The sequence below is a fragment of the Crocodylus siamensis genome, chromosome 3 (genome assembly GCF_052110815.1).
Source record: "Crocodylus siamensis isolate JL-2025a chromosome 3, ASM5211081v1, whole genome shotgun sequence".
Lineage (NCBI taxonomy): Eukaryota > Metazoa > Chordata > Crocodylia > Crocodylidae > Crocodylus > Crocodylus siamensis.
Window position 1 is genome coordinate 72,854,285 of NC_143397.1, and position 12,851 is coordinate 72,867,135.

The 12,851-nt window shown below is 44.9% G+C and overlaps 1 protein-coding gene across 3 annotated transcripts in view; it reads left to right on the forward strand.

The window, feature by feature from the left end:
- Positions 1-12,851, forward strand: part of ADAMTS19 (ADAM metallopeptidase with thrombospondin type 1 motif 19) — a 256,732-nt gene that overhangs the window by 38,171 nt on the left and 205,710 nt on the right. The gene's annotated exons all lie outside the window — the stretch shown is intronic.

A 12,851-nucleotide genomic window follows, 5' to 3' on the forward strand; every position in this document is an offset into this window, starting at 1 on the left:
TGGGGTCAAACGACCCCAGCTAGGTGATTATCCAGCCTCCTTTTGAAGATCCCCAGGGTAGGAGCGAGCACCACTTCCCTTGGAAGTTGGTTCCAGATCCTAGCTGCCCTGACTGTGAAGGAGTGCCTCCTAATATCTAGCCTGAATCTACTTACAGTCAACTTATGGCCGTTATTCCTTGTTACTCTCAGTAGGGCTCGAGGGAACAGGGACTCTTCCATAGCCTGCTTGTCCCTCTTGGCCAGTTTTGTAGATGGCCACCAGATCCCCACCTCAGCCTTCTCTTGTGGAGGCTGAACAGGTTCAGGTCCTGTAGCCTCTGCTTATAGGGCCTGCCTTGCTGCCCCCTGATATGGCAGAGGTGGTGGATACCTGGCGGCTGGGGCTGAGCCAAGTGGGAAGTGCGTAGTGGGGGCTGCAGCTGGGTGGGGGACTGTAGCCAGCAGAAAGCACATGGTGGAGCTGTCACTGGTCCCAGGTGGGACAAGCAGGCTGAGCTTCCTCTCCCCAGGATGCAGATCTGGGGATGGCACCCCCAGGAGGGCTGCCATGCTGTGCCAGATTCCTCCCAGGGGTGCAAGTCCCCGGATCCACGCCACATGACAGGAGGCTCAGGCTGCCACCTGGGTGCAGCCCTCACTGAGTGCTGGGGAAGATTGTTGCACTTCTGGGAAGAGTCCAACACAGCCCTGCAGCCCTCCTGGGAGTGCAGACCTCCAGATCTGCATGCCAGATGACAGGATGTTGCCACTTGGGTCCAGCGCTGAAGCCAAGTAAGCCCAGCTTTGAAACTTTCAGAACGTTTCAAGTGTCTTTGTTCGTTTCAAAGCTGTTTCAAAGCCTTTTGTTTCATTTCAGTGTTGCTGTTTTGAGTTTGAAACGGGTTGAAAAAGCTTCAAAATGAAACACCTGGTGAAATTTTGCACAGTGCTGTTAACCATTTGAGTCAGAATCTACCAGTCTCAATTACAGAGAAGCAAGCAGGAATGTAAGAGATGAAATACGAAAGGCGAAAGAAGACTGGATTCTAAACAGGCGTGAAGAAAGTCCAAAGTGGTTTTGAAAACAACAGCAAGAAAGTATTTGAGAGCCTGAAAAAGATGACCAAAGCACAGCAAGCATAAACAATGGCAATAGAAGACAAGTATAGATATTACTTGCTGAAAGCCGTGTGAAACATAAGAGATGGACAGGGTATGCAAAGGAACTCTACAACTACAACATCCAAATGGGGCCCAAAGTACATGACCAGTTAGAGAAAGGAGGATCCACTGAAGAGGAAGACCCAGGCATCTCATTAGCAGCCTGAAGAATGGGAAAACATCTGGAATAGATACCATACATGTAGAACTCTTGAAGACAGGTGACAGCATAATAAACATGTTTCACACAATTTGCAACATGATACGGAGGGAGAAAACTTGCCAACCCAATGGATGAAAGCAATCATCATTCTCTTTCCTAAACAGGGGAATCTCCACCAATGCACAAACTACTGCACCATCAGTTTGATTGGCCATCCAAGCAAAGTACTTCTAAGACTGAAACTAAAGAGATTCAAGCATCAAGTAGAGCCGTTGCTGATAGAAGAGCAAGATGGGTTCAGAGCAGGAAGAAATACCACAGAACAAATCTTTACATCCAAGTACTGTGTGAAAAGTATGTGATCACAAAAAAGAACTTCACCAGAAATTCATAGACTTCAAGAAGCTTTTGATAGGGTGTGGCACAGAACACTTTAGCTCACAATCAAGAAGCATAACATCAGCATATCCCTGATGACACTAATAGAGGAACTTTATAACAATGTACATAGTGGAGTCCTGATTGACAACAACATTGCTGAATAGTTTGTGACTTCAGTAGGTGTGCCAGGGTTGCCTGCTCTTGCTATATCTTTTCAACCTCTTCATTGAGCAAATCATATCAGATGCCTTAGATAATTTCACAGGAACTGTATCAGTTGGAGGGTGGAAGATCAACAACCGTGCTTTGCTGACAACATCACTCTGATAGTGCGGACATGTGATGAGATTCAAGAACTTACAGAAATGGTAGACAAAACTTCAAAGAGCTATGGCATGGCAATGAGCATTGAGAAAAGCAAAGTGATGACAACTTCCAAGATAAACAACAGCAATGTCAATGTGAAGATTGGCAATGAAAAACTAGAAAGAGAAAACTAGCAATGAGTTTTAAGTATCTGGGAGCTACCATTACAGAAAACTTAACATCTAGAAAGGAAGTGAAGACCAGAATAGCCATTGCCACCAGCCAAATAGCAAAGCTAAAGAAAATCTGGACAAGCAGCAATATTACACTGAAGGTAAAGTTACCTCTGCTACATGGTCTGGTCATCTCTACAATGTTTTATGGCTATGAGGCACGGATGCTTAGTAAGAGGTTAGAGAATAGAATTGAGGCATTTGAAATGTACTGCTTTAAACAACTTCTGCGTGTCTTGCATTGGACCAATGAGTCTGTCAAGCAGCAAATCATTCAAGAAACTGGAACCTATAAACTGCTGTTGGAAGTTGTGAAATGAAGGAAGCTGCAATGATTTTGATACATCATGAGAAGGCAAGACACCCTTGGCAGCACCATAATGCAGGGTGCAGGGGAGGCAAAGAGAAAAAGAGGTAGACCCAAGAAGAGCTGGGGAACCAATAATAAAGACTGGATGGAGTTTCAACTGACAGAGTGCACAAAACTAGCCAAACACAGGGCAGAGTGGAAGATGGTTGTTACAGCATCTAAGGTGCCCCAGTGATTGCAGCAGTCTCAGGATTGACCTGACCTGATCTGAAGTTGTTTACTGAGGTTGAAAGAGCAAAAAATACCTTTCATGTAAGATGGCAGTGGGATTTAGGTTGGTTTCTTCAGTTTTCTCAAGTGAAACTTGTACTACATAACAGATATAAATGTCAGTTTCATAAAAAGAGGTAATCTCTTGGCACCTGATCCAAAGCCCGTTGAAGTTACTGGAAGCTTTGTAAGAGGCTCTTGATTTTCGGTAGCTACTTCTAGTGAATGAACATTTTATTTTAAGGTGAACTGAATTAAAAAATGCATAGAAATGTTTGGGTCAGAAATATTTTCACTGGCTTGTTATGCATATCCAAGATTACAATAACAGTGAGATTAACTGTGATACCTTTTCTTGCAGTTTGTTTATTTTGTGCATTTAGCATTTTGTAGGAAGTGAGTACCCTATTTGCCTGTAAAATAAGTTATTCAGTTTCCCCTTTCTGAGCTTTTCACAGGTAAGTCAGGAAAAATATTTCAAGAACCGAAAATTATGATTGCAGAACCATGGAAAACAGGCAGGAGGAATCAGGGTCAAGTATACTGCCTGAAATTATTTTTTGCCTTATGAAAGTTATGGGATTTCAAATTGACAGCATTATTTTAAATTAATAACTCTAAGGTGAATGAATTAGCACAGGTTTTTTACTAGACACTAGGCTATTGTTCTTGGAGTTCTCTGTTGGCCTACAGGAAATAGAGTTGTATTTATCAAGTCTTTCTATGCAGTCTTTTAAATACTACTCCCACGTGGCTTTTGGCCTTGTCAATAAGCTTTTGCATGAGAACTGGTTTATTGTCAAAATGATTTCTGGGCATTGGATACATCTACACATGCAAATGGTGTTTGTGAAAGGGTAGGCAAAAGCCGCCCCCAACACATCCCAAACCCCCGCCTGATGCGCCCTGATACTCACTGCAGGAGCGAAGATGAGCAGCAGCTGGGGAGAAACACCAGCGGAGGCTTGGCAGTTTTGGAGCTGCCTGACCCTGCAAACTGGTGAGCACCGGGGGGCCTGGCTCTAGAGAGGCACGGGCTGCTCAAAAGGCAGCTGGTGACACAGCTGGGCCAGTACCAAGGAAAGGAGAGCAGAACGCCAGCTGGAAGACGCTGGCTGCAGAGCCAGGGAGCACCAGCCCTGAACACGGGGCAAAGAGGCTGAGTGTCTGCTGGAGGATCCTGGTAGATGGAACAAGGAGCCCAAGCACCAGAAATGGAGGGACACCAGAGAGCTCCAGCAGGGGGAGGCAGTCCTCCGGGGCACCCAGCAGTGGAGCTGCAGCCATGCCAGGGAGCACAGGTACTGCAGCAGGGAGTGGTGATGAGGGACCGCCAGCACCTTTGGGCAGCATGGCAAAGAGGGTGGCACAGGAACCTACAGAGCCCCACGTGGGAATGGCAAGTATCACCGGCTGCTGGGACCCTGACAGCCCAGCTGTAGGTCAGACGGGTCAAAAGTGGGGAGAGATGCAGACTCCTGGGGGGCCTGCCCAAGAGGGCCAACAGATGCCTGGCACTGGACAGCTGATCCATTTGAATGCCCATAAGGCAGCTTAGAGAGGGTTGCTCCCACCCTGCTCCGCCTTCCTGGACCAGCCAGGGGGAACTCCAGGCACCCCCTGGGTGTACTAGCCCAGGGGCTGGGAGGGAGCATGGGGCCAGGAGACATCTGTCTTCTGGTGAGAGCTGGGAAATTGCTTCCTGTCCCCAGGAACTGCCTGCTGCTGGGGCAGGCTCAGGAGCCTGGGCTGGGACAATGTCCCCCTGCCCCAGGAGCAGGGAGCTCCTGGCTCTGGTTTCCTGATTGGGGGTGGGCGGTTTGGAAAGAGCTGCAGGGGTGGGACAGATCCCAGCCCCCTGCCCCAATTCACCAGTGGGGCAGCTAGCAGTGAGTTCCCAACTGGGTGGGAAATCCCCACCCAACTCGGGGCTCTCTGCTAGCTGCAGCACCGGCAAACCAGGGCATGGGGCTAGGACCTGCCCTTCCCCAAAGCTCTTTGTATGCCCTGTGCCTTGATTGCCTGATCAGGGCATGGGGGTGGGAAAGAACTGCAGGGCTGGGACCTGTTCCAGACCAGGACAGTTTCTGGCTAGCCCTGGGATATGCATGGAAGTCTGCACGTGCAGCCTGGAGGTGATTTGGAACTATCCTGGTCTGGGGCAGCTCCCAGTCAACTCCAGGCTGGGTGGGGAACTCTCCTTATGCAGGGAGCTCCTGGACCCATCTCTGCAATTGTAATGGGGGCTGGGAGATTTCTTCCTGCCCCTGACAGGTGTCTGCTGCCAGGGTGGGCTGCAGTGACAGAGCCTGGGTCAGGAGAATATCCCTCTGCCCTGGCAACAGGAAGCTCCTGGCCCCAGCTCTCTGATTGCCATCTATATGTGACTTACTGCACAGTAACTACTTGGCAGTTAATTTGCTAACTGCCTTTGCAGATATCAAATTAATTGCCAACTAGAGCAAATTATTGTGCAGTAAGGGTCTGCATATGTAGACGATGATGCTTACTCCACAGTAATCTGTTCTACTATAAAGCGTCCCGTGTAGACTTGCCCATTGGCTCTCTTTTCTTGAACAGAATAACGACACATAGAAAAACATATATTTTTGTACATTATTAGGGTATCCATATGTGTCCTGCATCTTGAGGGATTTTGCTATCCTTTCATTTCCAGGGGATATGGCTGTTCAAGGACTAGTTAAAGCAGTATTACCCAACTGGTGTACTGGAGCACACTGTTGTGCCATCAGACAGTAACAGGTGTGCTGTGGGAACTTGGGGGGAGGGTGTAGCTCCTGTTGGGGCATGGCTCCAGCCAGTGTTGCCACCATGGCCCCATGCTGCCCCCACCCCCCACATCCGGCCGGTGTGCCGTGGGATGGAAAAGGCCATGTAAGTGTGCGGTGGGATGAGAGAGGTTGGGAAACATCGAGTTAAAGAAATGTGTACAGTACATGAATTTCCTTACTATTAAAAGCAGGCACTTGAAGTACTTGATCATTCTAACTGACACTGGTGTTAGGAGAAACCTTTTTGTAGTGATTTGGATTTGTATTTCCAGCCTTTCCGACCTGAAGATCTTGTTGCAGGATGTTTGCATCATATTAAGGAAGCATGATTTTTTTATTAAACTTAAGCAGTGGCATTTCTAAACACCTGGATCCTATGACAGTACACTTTCTTAATTTTTTTAAAAATTTATGTACTTTAGGAAAGGTTTAAATTTAACTGTAGAAATATTTAGCTGTAAGTTTTGGTTTGAGTGTAAGGGAAATATTGTCTTGGGGAGGCAGTAATTGCTCCAAAAGGACTGTGCTGGTCTGAATATGTTTGACCTCACTGGGTTTTAAAAACTTAGCATGTATGGACCTTTTTTATTTTGCTTGGGCAACTTTATAGATGAAGAATAGTATCTACATCATCCATGTATGCTACGATAATATTTCTAATATATATTACATATAACACATATAGATTGTTAACTAAATGAGAGAGAGAGAGACAGAGTTTTCTTGATTGCCCTCCAGTTCATACTAAGGGTGCAGCAACATAAGATACATGGTAGGATATTCCTTCTAGCATATGGGTTTGCGATGTACTCCACCAATCTCAGTTTTTTGGATGATTTTAAGGTGTAGCCCTGTGTTGCAGGGTTTTTGGTTGTAGTTCTACATCCGAAAGGAAGAGTCACAAATTCCACATCATAAGTAAATAGTAAAAGCAGATTTTTTTTACTTGAAAAGCTACATTACCTTAAATGAAAAAAGCACCATTCATGTTACAAAATTAAAATCATAAAAAGTCAGTATGTGCAAAAGTTAATGTTGCCATTGGAACTTTATCTTGGCAATGTGCAGTATTTGCTATTCCTGTTTTTCTGGTTTAAAGTTGTAGTTGAACTGTATATAATAAAATATACAGGGGTGTGTAGTACAGCTGAGTTAACATTCTTGTTGGATCTGTAAATTTTAATCTATAGTATTCAAAAAGAGTAGGAAAATTAAATCAAGATTTTAAAATTCATGAATGGTTTTCATGGAAGAAGAAGAGGAAATGAGCTATTCATTTTTTATATTCCTTGCTGTAACTCCCTGTAATATTCTGAGATGTCTACAGTGGTTGGCCTGAATAATCCATGGTCACTTGTGGGTTATTCTGAAACTTTTTCTTTATAATCTTTCTTTCAAAAAGAATAATAACTTTTCAGGAAGTTTAGTTTTAAATGCATGGTGCTTGCTGGTAATAAAGTGTTCAGCCTCTGGAAGGCAGAGAAATATGGATCCTTCACACTCTTGCCTTTAATTCAGCGGACACATAGGCCCCATCTATACATTACACTTAAAATGTGATTAACCAGTTAATCACATCTTAAGTTGTGGCCCAGCCATCTGTTCAGTAAGTTAATGGCATGATAAAACAAGGAATAAGCCACAAAGTTATTTCACAAAAAATGTAGAATAACTTTGTGGCTTGTCCTTGTCATGCCATTAATTGAATATGTGGGCAGGTACTCCACTGTGGCTGGAAGCCCCATCAGCTGAGGGGGATCCCAGCTGTAGGTGTGCACCACCCATGGCTCCAGCTATGAGCTGTGCAGCTGACAAAGTCTACTGTGAGGGCAGTGTGTGGAATGCTGCCCCGATGCAAACCTCATCAGCTGCAGGGCTCACAGCCATGGGAGCTGGCTACTTGCTAGTGCAGTAATAAGGTGTGATTGGATCTGATGCTAGATCCCACAGTCATACTTCCTGCCATGCACATGCGGCATGGCAGGAGGCGTGATTGTATCATGTATGAGATTATAACATGCTTGAATATCTAGAGGAGCCTATAGTGTTCTTAATATGAAAAAGGATGCACATAAGTGAATTGTAGGATGTTATTTAGTAATGTTTAAATGCTGGAAGAGGACTAATAATATGATTTTTAAAAAATCAGCTGTCTTATCTTCACTTGTGAATTTACTAGTTTAGGGTTAACAAGGTTATTTATTTGATGTGTTAGTAAACCAATGCAACAAAATGTGTTTACAGGTGTAGAAATAGTTAATGTGGCATGCATGATGGAAAGAATAAAACATAAATTCCAGCATGGACAGTAAATTAAGAGTGGTATATTCCAAAGTAACAGTATAGTGTTGAATATAGCATATTGAGAATCATGGTGAAATGTAGTTTTGGAGAAACATCCATTTTGATCTTTAATTGAATGCATGCAGAAACTGAAGAGACATTTTACTTACTAGTCCATATCACAATTGAGGCCATCTACTGGGTTTCTTCAGTTATCTGGTTTCCATGGCAAACCAAATTTGCAGCAGCTCTTGGGGGATATGTAGGAGGCTGGTAACATTTTTGTTAATGGTGAGATCACTATTAATGGTCTGACAGCACCAAATCATTCCCAAAACTAAAGATGTATGTTCTTCTTGGAGTTCCGGTTTGGCTCACAGTTAAAGAACAGCACTGAACTTGGCTGGATTCTTTTTAGAGATAAGGTGCTCTGGTGTCTGTAGCACATGTGCTGAAGTGGCCCTAAGACCAGTGAGTGAATAGCCATGTTAGTGGGTAGAAGCGCCAGAGAGAAGCCAGCTGCAATATTTTTAATCACTGTTAAAGGGGAACTGCCCATTCCTAAATCCTGTCATTAGAAAAAAACCCAAAAACCTTAATGTTCTAATTTTCTCCTGTAAATATTTTTGGGTGCATATACACATGCATCAAGGCTGCTCCGACATTGTAATTACAGAGGGTTAGTGCAGACTCAATCAAGTCTGCTTGAAGCATGGTAATTACTGCATTCCAGCAGACTCCAGCATCATGCGTATCAGTCTCCCTGCACTAAAAAATGGTGGCAGGGGTGCTTTAACTAAAGCTTGTTCGATGAGCTTTTGTTAAAGCACTCCCACTGCTATTTTTCAGCATGCTATTTTTACACATGGAACTCTGGATGCTTTAATTAAAGTGGGTCTCAGAGCCACTCTGATTAAAGCAGCCCTCCCCACCTTTCCAGAGCACATGTATAAATGCCCTATGATACTCGTTTATTCTTTGTGTTTCGCTTAGTTTGCACTATAACAGAAAACTGGTTAGTTTTCTCTTTTTCTAGAGAAAACAGTTTATCTCTTAACTGAAATTTATAATAGAGAAGTTTTTCTTGTACTGTGGAGTTTGGAGAGTGTCTGTGTGGGTGTGAAAAGAAAGACTTACCTCTGCTGAACAAGCAGCAAAGCCGGCGGGATGCTACGCCAGAACCAGGATGCAGCAAAAGTGAAACCACGGCAGATGGTCATGCTGTGGTAAAAGGAAAAAAGGAAAAACAATGCAGAGTCAGGAGGAGCTGGGACTGGCTCCCAGGTCCGCGTGGGCATGCTTTATAGTAGTGTGCTGGGACTGATTTGCTGCCCGGACCCCCAAGACCAGGATGAAAAGCCCAGCAGGAGAGCAAGAGGGGGAACCGGTAATGAGGTTCCTGACCAGGCTGGGGGGGGCCAGATTTAGAGCACAGTCCCACTGCAGTGATGTGGGGATTTCCCAAATAACCAGAGCCAGACAAGGCTCAATAACTTACCTATAGAGACTCTGTGGGAGTCAGGCGTCCACAACTTGGGCTGGATCCAGGCAGGACCAGATAGGGTGAGGACCTATGTACATCTGACCCATAGTAGGTATAAAATCAGAATAGGGAGAGGGATGTCAGGGGACAAGACAGCCTGGGACCTGGAAGACACATAGATAAGGCAAGGGATGGTAGGGAACACCTGGGCCAAACAATGTCTCAGTCCCACCATCATAAGTTTAAAGGGCCAAAACATGAAAGTGCATGTGATACCAACTCTAGTGGTCCAGGAAAACAACATTGTTGGTTGGCATTAGGCGGGGTGTAGGGGAGACAGAGCCCCAAGCAGGAAGGACAACCGGCATGACTGAAGGAAGGCACCAGGAGGAGCAGGATAGACCATCTTCTTCCCAATTAAAATAATTTCCAGCAAAGATGTGGCAGGCAAGATCCCCTGGGACACCGACCAAGATCTAGCCCATTAATGAGCCTGTTTTTTTCCTAAACAAGGGCGAAACCAGAAAAGACCCTACGGACTTGACGCACAGGTGAACAGCACAGGAGACTACAGTGGGGCATAGGAAAGATGTATTATATTTTTTACTTGCAGTTTTGAAAAAAAAAAATGGAATATATCTCTGTGCTTTTAACAGCTCCAGCCACAGTGTCACACATATTGTGCACCTTCAGGTACTCACAAGGAGGACAAAGGATTGTCAGCCAAGTACTTGAAGAGTTTGCCATTAGGGGCAGGAGTAGGGCAGAATTGGGGAACAGAAGCTTGAGGGAGAGCCAGCCCGAATTGTCCTTGAAGAAAATTCCTCCTAGATTATATATAGGGACCTATCTAAATCTCAGTTTGCGATGCAGTGACAATTTTTATCTTGCCCTTTTGCCCCAAGCTCCCCCTTTTCCCCTGTTGCTGCAGGGTAGAGAGGCAATGCCATGGCATTTGCCTCTCAAACACTCAGAGGCGGGGGAAGGGGGCTGCGCAGCAAAAAGTAAGATAAATGATGTTGCTGAGATGTAAACTTCCACCATGATTTTGGTAGGTTCCTAATTATATATTAAGTTTAAATACACAACAAACTAAGCAAAAATTGTCAAAGGATAAGGTTTCATTAGTCCGGTAGTCATTATAGTTACATATACATTACATGAAATAGAATAGACATTGCCAGGAATGGCTGGCAGAGCAAAACTGCAGAAGAAAGTGGAATTTTGAACAGTGGAACATGAAGATCATTAAAAAGGACTTGTTACCACTTGTGGAGTGGAGGGAGATTAGCAGGAATCAGGTTGATGATAAGCCACGAAGTCAACTGACTCCCTCACTTCTGCCTGGATAGAAATGCTGCTGCCACTGCAGGTAGTTGGTTTTAAAGTCTGTGTGGAGCAAGAGTCAAAGTTGGGGAGGGTGCAACTGCATCACTGGATACACCCCCTGCTGCCTGAGTGGACCTGCCTTTGTATACATTTTCCATAGGGCTGAATGTAACCTCAGTGCAGAGCAGAAAGTGGTGTGCTCATATACTGATTTCCTGTTTGATGGGTAGTGGTGTGGTAGGGCACATGGGCTCTGCAGAACCTGCGTTCCTTCCCTGAGAGTGCTGGACAGGAGGGTGTGGGAAACGTAATGCTAGGATCAGAAGATAGGTATATTATGTTCACTTATTAACCTGAGTGCAGAGAATGGAATGGGCAGGACATAGTGTGAAAACCGATGAGAAAAGACATGTGAAGCAGATTTTGGAAGCTAAGGTGGAGGATATCAGCTCTCAAGGTAGATGAAGGCAAGCTGCAGATGGGAAGATAACAGAAAAAGTAATCTGGCAGGGTAGGTAACAATGTGACAAGGAAGAAGGAGATTGCAAAAGACAGGGAGAGATGGAAAGCTCTCTTTGATGGTAAATAGTACCACAAAAAAGGAAACTTTCCACAAATATATCACACAAAAAAAGGTGCAATATCTTTGTGACTGGTTTTCATCTCACTTTAAATAGAACATGTGGAACATGTTAGGAACATGCTAGGACCACATGGCCTGGTTATGGTCTCTGTAATTATCTCCGCCTAGCCCCAGTGCGGTCCCTACTGGCCAACAACCAGCTGCCTGTGGGACTGCCCAGGGGCTTGAACCAGCCTGGTATGGTGTTTGTCAGCTGATGATCAGCTGGATTAGGACCACACTGAGGCTTAAACTGACCCTAGTGTAGTGCCTGGAGCGCTCCAAGAGCTGATTGTCAGTTGGAACTGGAGGCCACACTGTGGCCAGTTGGAGCCCTAGTGAGGTCTTGATCTGGCTGACGATCAGCTGATTGGCTGGCTCCAAGGAGTACACTGCGGTTGGTTGGAGCCCCATTCTGGTCCCAGAGCCAGTTGACAATCAGCTGGTTGTCAGGCACCTGGTTTTCAACTTGCCAGGGCAGAGGGAGCCTGGGATCATGACTGTGATCCTGGGGTGCCACCTCATGGGCATGTAGGGCACAATTTGGATCTGATCCTCAATCCCAAAATTGCACATCCTGTCATGCACATATGGCAAGGAAGGAAGTGTGATTGTTGGGATGGGGATCAGATCCCATCATATCTTTAAATGAATGCCTATTAGTGGCCCTTATTTCATTGTTTGTTGAACATACATAACAGCAAATGGAGAATAGCAGAAAGCAGCTACTGAGGGACAGAGGAGGAAGATTGTTGGACAGAATAACAGTTATTTTCAGATGAACAACGACAATTTTAGGACTATGAATTCTACCATTATTCATGGCAGAGTAATAGATGAACCTACACATAAGAATGCAGATGGCAGCAATGACCATTTGTGAAACATTTAGTTCTATTTCATATGTGTGCATACATGCATCTCCTGTAGGAGCAATATGCTTGAGTTATATTATTTTAAAGTTCTTGAAATGTAAATGCCAAGAAAAGACGTTTTGTTTATTTTATAGATTTTTTAAAAAAAACCCAAAAGATGTATTTAGTGACTGAACTAGTGCTCAATTCCATTCTGCTCTGGTATTTTAACCTGTCAGGTTGTAGATACCACAGTCAACACAAACTAAATTGTATCCCAGTGGACACATCTACATGTACTATTAATGCAGCCCAATAAACTCTGGTACATTTGTGCCAAAGTTTATTGCTACTGGGTGCCATATTTACGTGTGCACCTGGGACTGCAGCATGTTGAGTTGTGCCAGAGCAACCCTGGCCGCCAGGGGGGCCCAGGGAGGTCAGCCTGCCAGCCTGAGGCAGCTCCAGCATGTCTCAAAATGCTGTGGAGTGCCTGGCTAAGGCACAAGAGTACTCCAGTGTGGGGTTAGCCAGCAGGCAGCCCTTGCACTGAAGCACCCTCATGTCCTAGCCAGCCCCGTCAGCGTCTACATGTGTACTGCTGCGCACTAAAGAACAAATACTAACATCCGGCAGAATTAATTAGTTTCCTGTGGCGTAATAGCACCATGCATGTAGACACT